We start from the raw sequence: 11,312 nt of genomic DNA, 5'->3' as shown, positions 1-11,312 counted from the left end.
CCCGGAAAAAGTGCTGTTGATTTGCTTGATTTTGGATTTTTGATCAACCCCTTAACCTTCATTCAAAAGAAACTAAAAGTAAAAAAAAAATCAGAGGGTGATGAGATGGAGTTTGGCTTTGCCGAATCCCAACTGGGAAATTGAACATGTAAAGGGCAGGGACAATGTCGTGGCTGATGCTTTGTCCAGAGTGAATTAACTTTGGAAATCTCTGTGGGTTGTGTGAAATTTTGTTGCTTTATTTTTGGGGGATTTTGATTATTGTTGCTCACGGGAATTGATGATTTGGTTGTGAGTTTACTTTTGTTTATTTAAAGAGTGTGCTTGCAAAGAAAGTTTTCGCTGTGTTCAAACTTTCTTTCTTGAGGGGGGGAAGTGTTACGGATTTGTCACTTCCGTTGTTGTGGTTTTCACCCACTTGACATATTTCTGATGTTATGTACTCTTATTATCTTTAAAAGGTTTATTGTTCATGAATAGTTATCAAAAGTTAAAAAGGTTAACTTTAAAGGATAGACGAGGAGAAAGAAGAAGAAGAGGCGTGGCGAGCAAAGTCGGACAAGACGCGTGACGTCGAGCTCTGTAGTGAGCGTTGTCTAACGAAGGTCGTGAGGGAATTTTGAGTTCCTTGAAAGGACATCCTGCGATAGGTATTATCGCTGGGATTGAGAAATCTGCGTAGTCAGGTTTAAGCTGAGATTCCGACGAATCCTTGCCTGGTCGCATCGACTCAAGTAAGAGCCGTCGGCCATTTTGAACCTCGCGCTTCGTTCACTGACAAAGGTTTTGCTACGCATCAGCTCTTCTCAACATCCTATCATCTGTCGGGGATGTGTGTGCGCGACCGCTTTGTCTCCAATTACGTTGCGGTTTGCTGATTGAGCTGGTGAACGTGCTCCTCTGGAGGGCGCCTTTTTACAGTTTCGGCTGTGTGACTGCCATTGCCATCTGTACGGGATTCGGGTCTTGACTGGACAGCGGGATTCGGGTTTCCACTGGACATCGGTCTAGCGATCGCTGGAGCGAATCAACATCGCCTCGGAGAAGGTTACAGAGACATTGAGGAGTGTCCTTTTTCACTCACTTGGAGCGCAGTGAGTTATCTGACTTTAGTTGATGGTACCATCCTAAGATATATAGAGTGCACTCTGGATTGCTAATGGTTGTACCGTTATTCTTGTGTATGATTTTTCATGCAACATTTGTTCGTTTAAAATCATTGGCGTGGTTTCAATATTGATTTCTAACACAGAATAATATATTTTTCTGCCGTGGCTCCTCTCGGGATTCGGAGGTACACCGTGACCAGGGGGTCGGGGAGGAACACGTAACAATTGATAGATAAAGGTGATATAATTATAACAAATATCATGAAACATTTACATTTTGTTGTCCATTGTATAACTTAAATAAACATAAATGCAAATTTCGCATGTGGAAAAAGTAAGTACACCCCTACATTTATCACGACTTCAAATACCTAAAATTTGAATGAGGTGCACCAGCTCAGGTGCAAATAATTAGAACATCGTTAGAGAGGATCTTGGAGGAACCTGTCTTATTTAAACCCCAGACATTTAGTTTAGTTTGCTCTTTGTTGTTGAAGTGTGCGTCGTCACCATGCCTAGATCAAAAGAGCTCTCTGAGGCCTTCAGAAAGAAGGTTATAGATGCCTACAAGTCTGGGAAGGGATTTAAAAAGATCTCCAAACAATTGGAAATCAATCATTCGACTGTGCGGAACATCACCATCAAGTGGAAAAGATTCCAAACAACTGCCAACTTGTTCAGGCCAGGCCGCCCCAGCATGTTCAGCCCCAGAGCAGACCGCAAGATCCTGAAAGAGGGTCTCTAAGAACCCCAGAATGTCATCACGGGACCTACAGGTAGCTCTTGCCACTGTTGATGTCAAAGTCCATGAGTCTACCATGAGAAAGAGGCTGCACAAATTTGATCTACATGGGAGGTGTGCCAGGAGGAAACCTTTGCTGTCCAGAAAGAACATCAGGGCAAGACTAAAGTTTGCCAATGAACACCTAGGCAAAGACCAGCACTTCTGGAACAATGTGCTCTGGACAGATGAGTCAAAGTTAGAGCTATTTGGCCACAGTACCAGAAGACATGTTTGGCGGAAACCAAAGACAGCATTTGACCACAAGAACCTGATACCAACTGTAAAGCATGGTGTGGAAATATTATGGTTTGGGGCAGCTTTGCTGCATCAGGGCCTGGGCAGCTCACCATCATCGAATCCACTATGAATTCTTCATTGTCCCAGAGGGTGTTGAGGATAATGTGAGGCCTGTTGTTATGTCTGTTTTTTGTTTGTTTGTCTGTCTGTCTGTGAACAAGATATCCCAAAAAGTTGTGGACGGATTCGGACGAAATTTGGCAGAAAGGTAGCGTCTGTCACAAGACGAAATCATTAGATTTTGGTTGAAGATTCGGATCCGGCTCCTAGAATATTTAGTGATTCTTCACCATTGGGAGATCGGGACAAAAACGATACATAGCAGGATATCTGAAAAGTTGTGGATGGATTTGGACGAAACTTGGTGGACAGGTTGTGTGTGTGACAAGGACGATTCGGTTCGATTTTTGTGAATATCTGAATGTAGATTCGGATACGGGCATTAATTAATTTTAAGTGATTCTTCACCATTGAGTGATCGTGTGAAAAGCGATATAAAACATGATATAAAAAAAGTTATTGATGACTTATGACTAAACTTGGGGGATGAGTTGGTTCGTGACAAGAACAAGCCGATTAGATTTTGGTTCACATCCGAATCCAGATCCGGCCTATCAGTGGGTACAAAACAAACTGTTCAGTCTGGGGGATGTTTGCGCTCCACTGAGTGCCGTTTCTTGTTACCTTCGCAAAAGCGGAAGGTTATGTTTTGATCGCTGTGTATTTATTTGTATGTCTGTGTGTGTGTGTGTGTATGTTATTCGCATAACTCAAAAAGTATTCAACCGAATTGCATGAAATTTGGTGGGATGATTGGTTATTATACGGGACACATTTGATTAGATTTTGGGAGCAATCGGGTCAAAGGTCAAGGTCAAGGTCACGAAAAGGTCAAAATCGTATTTTTACCATAGCGCGGTCAATTTTTATCCAATTGGCATGCAACTAATGCCAAAATGTTCAGAATTCAATGCCCGATCTTGTGATATACGACATGACCCAGTGAAGACATTACCCTTGTTAGCGGTTGGGGGTCAAAGGTCAGGGGGGGTCACGACCTTGCAAAATGTGCGTTTTTTGTCATAACTCGGTCAATTCTTATCCGATTTGCATGAAATCAGCACCAAACTGTTCACTGTTCTGTTCCCTACACTCCCATGCCAAGTACAGAACAGTAGCTGCGGCGAAGGTATGCGCTCTACCGAGTGCCCGTTCTAGTTTATAATGATTTTATACAGAAGAATATTCAAGAACCCCCGATCTAGTCAGGTTCACTATGTTAACAAATATAATCTCGTTCAAAATTTTGGGAGATTAGCAAACCTGTACATTTTTGGAATCATCAGGGCATGAGGAATCCAAAAAATCAATGTTGGCATTTGCACACACAGAGATTTTGGATTTTCAAAATGGCCGCCATAAAATACATATTTTGCGCTATCTCGGCTTCCAGTCATCTAGAAACTTAATTAAATATGCTAATCCTATGTTTTCTGGGTCAGGGAATCCAATAAAGGCCTCAAAATAGATGCTCAGGATTATAGAAAAGCAACAAACAAAGGTAATTGAAAACCATTGTCTTTGTATTTGTGATATAACTGTATTACATAATCTATACATATAAAACACAGTTTGCGTGTGTGTAATGTTACCGATAGACTCCGAAACGGAGAGGCTCACGTACTTGATATTTGGCACAGACATGGCCATTGAGCCTGGGAAGGACATGGCCGACCTAAAATATTTGACGAGATCCACATTTTTTATTCATATTTACCTCAGCGCATTTCAGCGAGGAATATTATACACGGAATCTGACCTGGTGGCAGAGCAGCGCGCTGATTCGCTCAGAGCGATCACGTGATGTTCCATCCCCGCCGCCAGACCATTGAACATAAAACACAGTTTGTGTGTGTGTAATGTTGTAATGTGTGTAATGTACGGGTCTCCCTTCCCCCACCCGGCAACGCCGGTACTGGAGGCGTCACAGGATCGGCGAGTCTCCAAAATCGCTTCGTGCTGGTTGCGAAGATGCAGGACGATGTCGCGATTGTTGTGCTGCTCTCCGACCATGAGAACTGCAACGTCATTGTTGATTGGCCCTCCCCTTCCCTCCCCCTTCCACCCTCCCCCCTCTGTCCTCCCCTCCCCCTCCACCCTACCCCTTCTCCCTCCCCCTCCCTTCTTCCCCCTTCCCTCTCCTTTTCCCCCTCCCCCTTCCCCCTCCTCCCTGCCCCTCCCCCTCCCCTCCCCCCCTCCCCCCTCGCCCCCCCGCCCTTCCCCCTCCCCTCCCCCCTCCTCCTCCCCTCCCCCTCCCCCTCACACCCTCCTCTCCTCCCCTCCCCCCCCTCCCCCTCTTCTCCCCTCCCCCCCCTCTCCTCCCCTCCCCCCCGTTCCCCTCCCCTCCCCCTTCCCCCTCCCCCCCCCTCCCCCGCCCGGCAATGACGGGTACTTCTGCTAGTACATGATATTGCAAGTCCTTTGAAGTTATAGGTATGGGTTTATAAAGCAAGAAAGCAGCCTTGTTCGTATCAGATTGAACTATAAGTCCTATACACAGGATCCACTCGGTCTATACCGTTCAGGAATACAGTCACGTGAAAAAGTAAGTACACCCCATGTAAAGTTTTGACTTTTTCAACATATTTCAACATACAGCTATTTGATCTTCATTTCAACAATATTGAGAGATAAAGGTGATATAATATAACAAATATCATGAAACATTTACATTTTGTAGTCCATTTTATAATTTAAATAGACATAAATGCAAATTTCGCATGTGGAAAAAGTAAGTACACCCCTACATTTATCACTTCTTCAAATACCTAAATTAGAATCAGGTGCACCAGCTCAGGTGCAAATGATTAGAACATCGTTAGAGAGGATCTTGGAGGAACCTGTCTTATTTAAACCTCAGACATTTAGTTTGGTTTGCTCTTTGTTGTTGAAGTGTGCGGCGTCACCATGCCTAGATCAAAAGATCTCTCTGAGGCCTTCAGAAAGAAGGTTATAGATGCCTACGAGTCTGGGAAGGGATTTAAAAAGATCTCCAAACAATTTGAAATCAATCATTCGACTGTCCGGAAGATCATCTACAAGTGGAGAAGATTCCCAACAACTGCCAACTTGTTCAGGCCAGGCCGCCCCAGCAAGTTCAGCCCGAGAGCAGACCGCAAGATGCTGAAATAAGTCTCTAAGAACCCCAGAATGTCATCACGGGACCTACAGGTAGCTCTTGCCACTGTTGATGTCAAAGTGCACGAGTCTACCATCAGAAAGAGGCTGCACAAATTTGATCTACATGGGAGGTGTGCCAGGAGGAAACCTTTGCTGTCCAGAAAGAACATCAGGGCAAGACTAAAGTTTGCCAATGAACACCTTGGCAAAGACCAGCACTTCTGGAACAATGTGCTCTGGACAGATGAGTCAAAGGTAGAGCTATTTGGCCACAGTACCAGAAGACATGTTTGGTGAAAACCAAAGACAGCATTTGACTACAAGAACCTGATACCAACTGTAAAGCATGGTGGTGGAAATATTATGGTTTGGGGCAGCTTTGCTGCATCAGGGCCTGGGCAGCTCACCATCATAGAATCCACTATGAAATCTTCATTGTACCAGAGGGTGCTTGAGGATAATGTGAGGCCATCTGTCGGAAAGTTGAAGTTCAACCGAAGGTGGACCTTACAACATGACGATGACCCGAAACATACCAGTAAATCCACCAAGGAATGGCTGAAAAGAAAGAAATGGAGGGTTCTGGAATGGCCAAGTCAAAGCCCGGATCTAAATCCCATCGAGATGTTGTGGGGGGATTTGAAACGAGCTGTGCATGCAAGAAACCCCTCAAACATCGCACAGCTGAAAGAATTCTGCATGCAGGAGTGGGCAAAAATTTCTCCCAGTCGATGTCAGAGACTGGTAGACAGTTATAAGAAACGCTTACTTGAGGTTGTTTTTGCCAAATGGGGCAATACCACCTATTGGAGCCAAGGGTGTACTTACTTTTTCCACATGCGAAATTTGCATTTAGGCAAATGTAATGGACTACAAAATGTTGTACAAATGGACTACAAAATGTTGTACAAATGGACTACAAAATGGACTACAAAATGGACTACAAAACTGGACAATGGACTCCAAAATGTAAATGTTTCATGATATTTGTTGTATTATATCACCTTTATCTCTCAATATTGTTGAAATGAAGATCAAATCGCTGGATGTTGAAATATGTTGAAAAAGTCAAAACTTTACATGGGGTGTACTTACTTTTTCACGTGACTGTAACACAAGGTGGGTTGACTCAGCCTGTGACCCTTGTGAGGTTGGCAAAATGAGTACCAGCTCTGAGGAAAATGAGCCATTGGAGTATCCTGCATCGAAGTGGTGACCTGTCCTGTATGGTGCCTGAGTGGTGACCTGTCCAGAATGGTGCCTGAGTGGTGACCTGTCCAGGATGGTGCCTGAGTGGTGACCTGTCCAGGATGGTGCCTGAGTGGTGACCTGTCCAGGATGGTGCCTGAGTGGTGACCTGTCCAGGATTGTGCCCGAGTGGTGACCTTTCCAGGATTGTGCCTGAGTGGTAACCTGTCTAGGATGGTGCCTGAGTGGTGACCTGTCCAGGATGGTGCCTGAGTGGTGACCTGTCCAGGATGGTGCTGAGTGGTGACCTGTCCAGGATGGTGCCTGAGTGGTGACCTGTCAAGGATGGTGCCTGAGTGATGACCTGTCCAGGATTGTGCCCGAGTGGTGACCTGTCCAGGATGGTGCCCGAGTGGTGACCTGTCCAGTATGGTGCTTGAGTGGTGACCTGTCCAGGATGGTGCCCGAGTGTTGACCTGTCCAGTATGGTGCTTGAGTGGTGACCTGTCTAGGATTGTGCCTGAGTGGTGACCTTTCCAGGATGGTGCCCGAGTGGTGACCTGTCCAGTATTGTGCCTGAGTGGTGACCTGTCCAGGATGGTGCCTGAGTGGTGACCTGTCCAGTATTGTGCCCGAGTGGTGACCTGTCCATGATTATGCCCCCGAGGCAATTAAAGTTTTGCCTTGGCACCCTTATTTGATTGTTGTTACTAAAGTGCCCTTTTTTGTTGTTACAACTATTGTTGTAAAGATTGTTGTTGTTACAACTTAATGTTGCTCTCTCTCATGCACAGATTTATCCCATCTCGTCTTCAGTTGTCATATCCTTCCTCCCATCCATGGTAAACTGAGTCCTGTGGTGAGGCTGTTGCCCAGAAACAACTTGCCTTCGCCTCATGGAAAGCAAATCCAACGGAAGAAAATCTCATTTCCTTTCACAAAGCCTGAAACAAGTGTGTGTCCACCCTCAGGAGAGCCAGGAAGCACCATCTCTCTACTCTCAAGGCAGAACTCTCAAACCTCTCTCCCTCCTCCAAATCCTAGTGGCGTCTGGTCAAATCTGTTTCTGGTGTTTGTTCCCCCTCCATCCCCTCCTTTACCTCCTTTACCTCAAATGGCTACACAGCTGACACCAAACGCGACAAAGCCAAATGCCTCAACTCCGTGTTTGCCTCCAAATCTTGTGTCCCAAACCCATCCCTTTCTGTACCAACCGTACCCAGTCGTACCCAGCTGCTCCTGGACTCCGTGTCCTTTCCTCCTGACAAGGTGGAAAAGTTTCTGTCAACTCTCGACTCTGATTCTGCAACTGGACCTGACGGCATCAGCCCACGGGTCCTAAAATCCTGTTCTGCCGCTCTTTCACTCCCTCTTTCTGTTCTTTTGGCCCTCTCTTTTGCTCAAGGTCATCTGCCATCAGCTTGGAAATCAGCCAACATCACCGCTTTAAACAAAAAGGTGCAAAAACAGATCCTTGCAACGACAGACTAATCAGCCTTCTCCCAATTTATCAGCAAAGTCATGGAATCCATCATTGCTTCGGATATCAAATCTTTCCTCTTCTCCAATGGCTTGATCTCTGATCATCAATTTGGTTTCAGACCAGGTCACTCTACTCTGGACATGCTGCTTCTGTCGTCTCAACAATGGATGGAGGTCCTCAATGCCAAACATGAAGTTAGAGCTGTCTCCCTCGACATATCACGTGCCTCCGATACGGTCTGGCACCCCGCTCTGCTCACCAAACTCTCCTCCTATGGTATCCATGGAAATCTCCACGCATGGCTGGCGGACTTCCTCTCTAGTCGTAGTCAACGTGTGGCCCTGAATGGATTTCTCTCGTCTCCCCTTCCTGTTCAGGCTGGAGTTCCTCAAAGTAGTGTTCTGGGCCCTGTGCTTTTTCTGGTCTTCATCAATGATCTCTCTGACTCTCTTGAAAATCCTCTCTATCTCTTTGCTGATGACTCCACTTTCTGCCGCTCCATTCCTCATCCTTCAGATCGGCAGTCTGCAGTCTCCTCACTCTCTGCAGACCTGGACAAAATCACAGACTGGTCAAACAAGTGGACCATGTCTTTCAATCCTAACAAATCTCACACTCTTACTATGTCTCTCCAAAACGACCGACTGGCCAACCTCCCACCCACTTTCTGAATAATCCTCTCCAAGAAGTTCTGTCACTCAAGCTTTTGGGTCTCACTATCTGCCATGATCTTTCCTGGGAAAACCACATTTCAAATCTGGCCTCCAAAGCCAGTCGCCGACTGGGCATCCTCCGTCGTGCGAAGTCCTTCCTTGGCAAACCTGAGCTCCTCACCACATACAAGGCTTTCATCCGCAGCTCAATGGAACACTGTTCTCCCCTCTGGGCCGGTGCTCCTGCCTCTCACCTAGCTCAGCTTCACGCTGTTGAAACCAAGGCTTTCAGAGTCACTGGAATCTCCCGCGATGAAGTTAACTCCGAGGGCCTTTCACTTACTCACCGCAGGCAGGTTGGTGGTCTTTTTGTCTTCTACCGACTCCTCTCCGGCCTTGCCCCCCCCCCCCCCCAGCTCTCTCTGGGCTCTGTCCCCCAAATATTCCTACAGGTCGCACAAGATCTGTCTGCAACCCTCTTCTGGTTAAACTGCCAAAATCAAGACTCTCTGCTCACCTTCACTCCTTCGTTCCTCTTTTCTCCCGCCTCTGGAACAAACTCCCTCACTCTCTTCAATCCCACTCCTCCCTCCAGGTCTTCAAAACAGCTGTTCACCACCATCTCTTATCTTCCCCCATACAAAACCTTGATCTTTTCTACCCCCGCTAATTTCACCCCAGATACACTTTTTTGAAATACCAACTTCTTTCCTGGAAGTGCTTGCAGTGTCCTCCTTGTGTTTTATACTTCTCAACCCCCCCCCCCCCCCCCACCCCCTTCCCACGCCTCCTCCCATCAAGCCCTCTCCCTCCCACAGATCTCCCGATGTCCCTGCTCTCAAATGGTGTGTTTGTGTGCTTCCCCCTCTCTCCCCATCTTGTCTGCCGCTACCCTTATTATATGTTTTGTGTGTCTGTTTGATTTTTTTTTGTGATAAATGTTAGGTCTTTCACGAGCCTCGATTCTGTATACAAAAAATAAAAATAAAAATAAAAAGGAATAGGTGTTATTATTATTATTGTTTTACATGTGCAGTATAAACTACAAAATCTGTACACGTTTTATTGAGACGCCCGACACGTAGTTTCCAGCCGGTGGCACATTATTCGCAGGGGTGGGTGAGTTGTCTGTTCTCACTATAATGCAAGTTTTCTTTGTAGATCCGAAATTGTCGGAAAGGAAAAAGCTTTTTGAATACCTCTTGAACAGGGTGTGTGAAAAGAAAAAGCCAAGAGGGGAGTGGATGTTTTTCTTTTCCAGACCAAAGTAATAGGCCCTTCACATCGCGTTTCACAGCATGCTGTGCTGGGCCAGCTTGGTATTCCGCTTTTACACGCAGCTACATCGTTCCCAGGGGAGTACCATGTCAGATGTTCCCAGCATGCGAGCACGCCATGACCCAGTTTCCCACCTGGTGCTATGAAGACACAAGTCTGGTTTATTTCATGATTGCAATTAAGATTTGTGTATTACGTCAGGTTGCGGTTGGCCCTCTGATTGGAGTGGATGAAATCAACAGGATGTTGATCAAGGGATGCTACCTGCCATGGGAAGCAAGGAGAAGCTGACCTTTTGAGGGTTAACATTTATTCAGAGAAAAACAGAGTTAACGTTCTCGTCAGGTTCACCATGTTAACAAATATAATTTCTTTCAAAATTTTGGGATTAGCAAACCTGTACATTTTTGGAATCGTCAGAGCATGGAGAATCCGAAAATCAATGTTGGCATTTGCACAGACACCTCCATGGCCGCCATTTTGGATTTTCAAAATGGCCGCCATAAAATACATATTTTGCGCGATCTCGGCTTCTAGTCAACCTAGAGACTTAATTAAATATGCTAATCCTATGTTTTCTGGGTCAAGGAATCCAATAAAGGCCTCAAAATAGTGCTCAGGATTATAGAAAAGCAACAAACAAAGGTAATTGAAAACCATTGTCTTTATATTTGTGATATAACTGTATTACATAATACATGATATTGCAAGTCCTTTGAAGTTATAGGTTGTTATAGGAAGTTATCGGTAGTATCAGATTGAACTATAAGTCCTATACACAGGATCTACGAGGTCTACACCGTTCAGGAATATGCTTTTACAGATCTTCATCACTGTCCTGATTGACATTTTCGCAAAGGTGTCTACGCAAATGTAAACATTAATTTTTGGATTCCTCGTGCTCTGAATATTCCAAAAAATGTATAGTTTTGCTAATCTCCAAAAAATTTGAACGAAAAAACATAGTGAACCCGACTTTTCCGACGGTTCGCTCTTTTGCTCCAGAGAAGGATTATTGCCCAAAACGTCGATCAACGCCATGTTTATTTTGTCCATTATTCTTTATTCTTCTGATTGGAGTTTTGGTCGAAATTAGTCTGCAGGATATGTTGGAGATCAGATGAAAAATAGTTATGGAAACACAAGCTACTGAAATGAAGTCTCTCTGCACCTGAAGGCAGAAACATGTTTCCAAGACTGAACTTGCACATTTTCCCTGAAGGGTTGCTGCCCTTGGAGTCTCTCTCTCCCCCACACACCCCTCCCTGACACATATACAGACACACACGCACACCTGTGGCTTGCTCAGTGAAATTCACATAACGAACTGAGAGTCGTCG

The 11,312-nt window shown here is 45.4% G+C and overlaps 1 protein-coding gene across 4 annotated transcripts in view; it reads left to right on the top strand.

Annotated features, from left to right (window-relative positions):
* LOC137439774 (uncharacterized) overlaps positions 1-11,312 on the top strand; it is a 66,784-nt gene that overhangs the window by 36,071 nt on the left and 19,401 nt on the right. The window lies entirely within an intron of this gene.

Source organism: Myxine glutinosa, chromosome 14 (genome assembly GCF_964187855.1).
Source record: "Myxine glutinosa chromosome 14, kmMyxGlut1.1, whole genome shotgun sequence".
Lineage (NCBI taxonomy): Eukaryota > Metazoa > Chordata > Myxini > Myxiniformes > Myxinidae > Myxine > Myxine glutinosa.
This window is presented reverse-complemented; position numbering and strand designations above follow the sequence as displayed.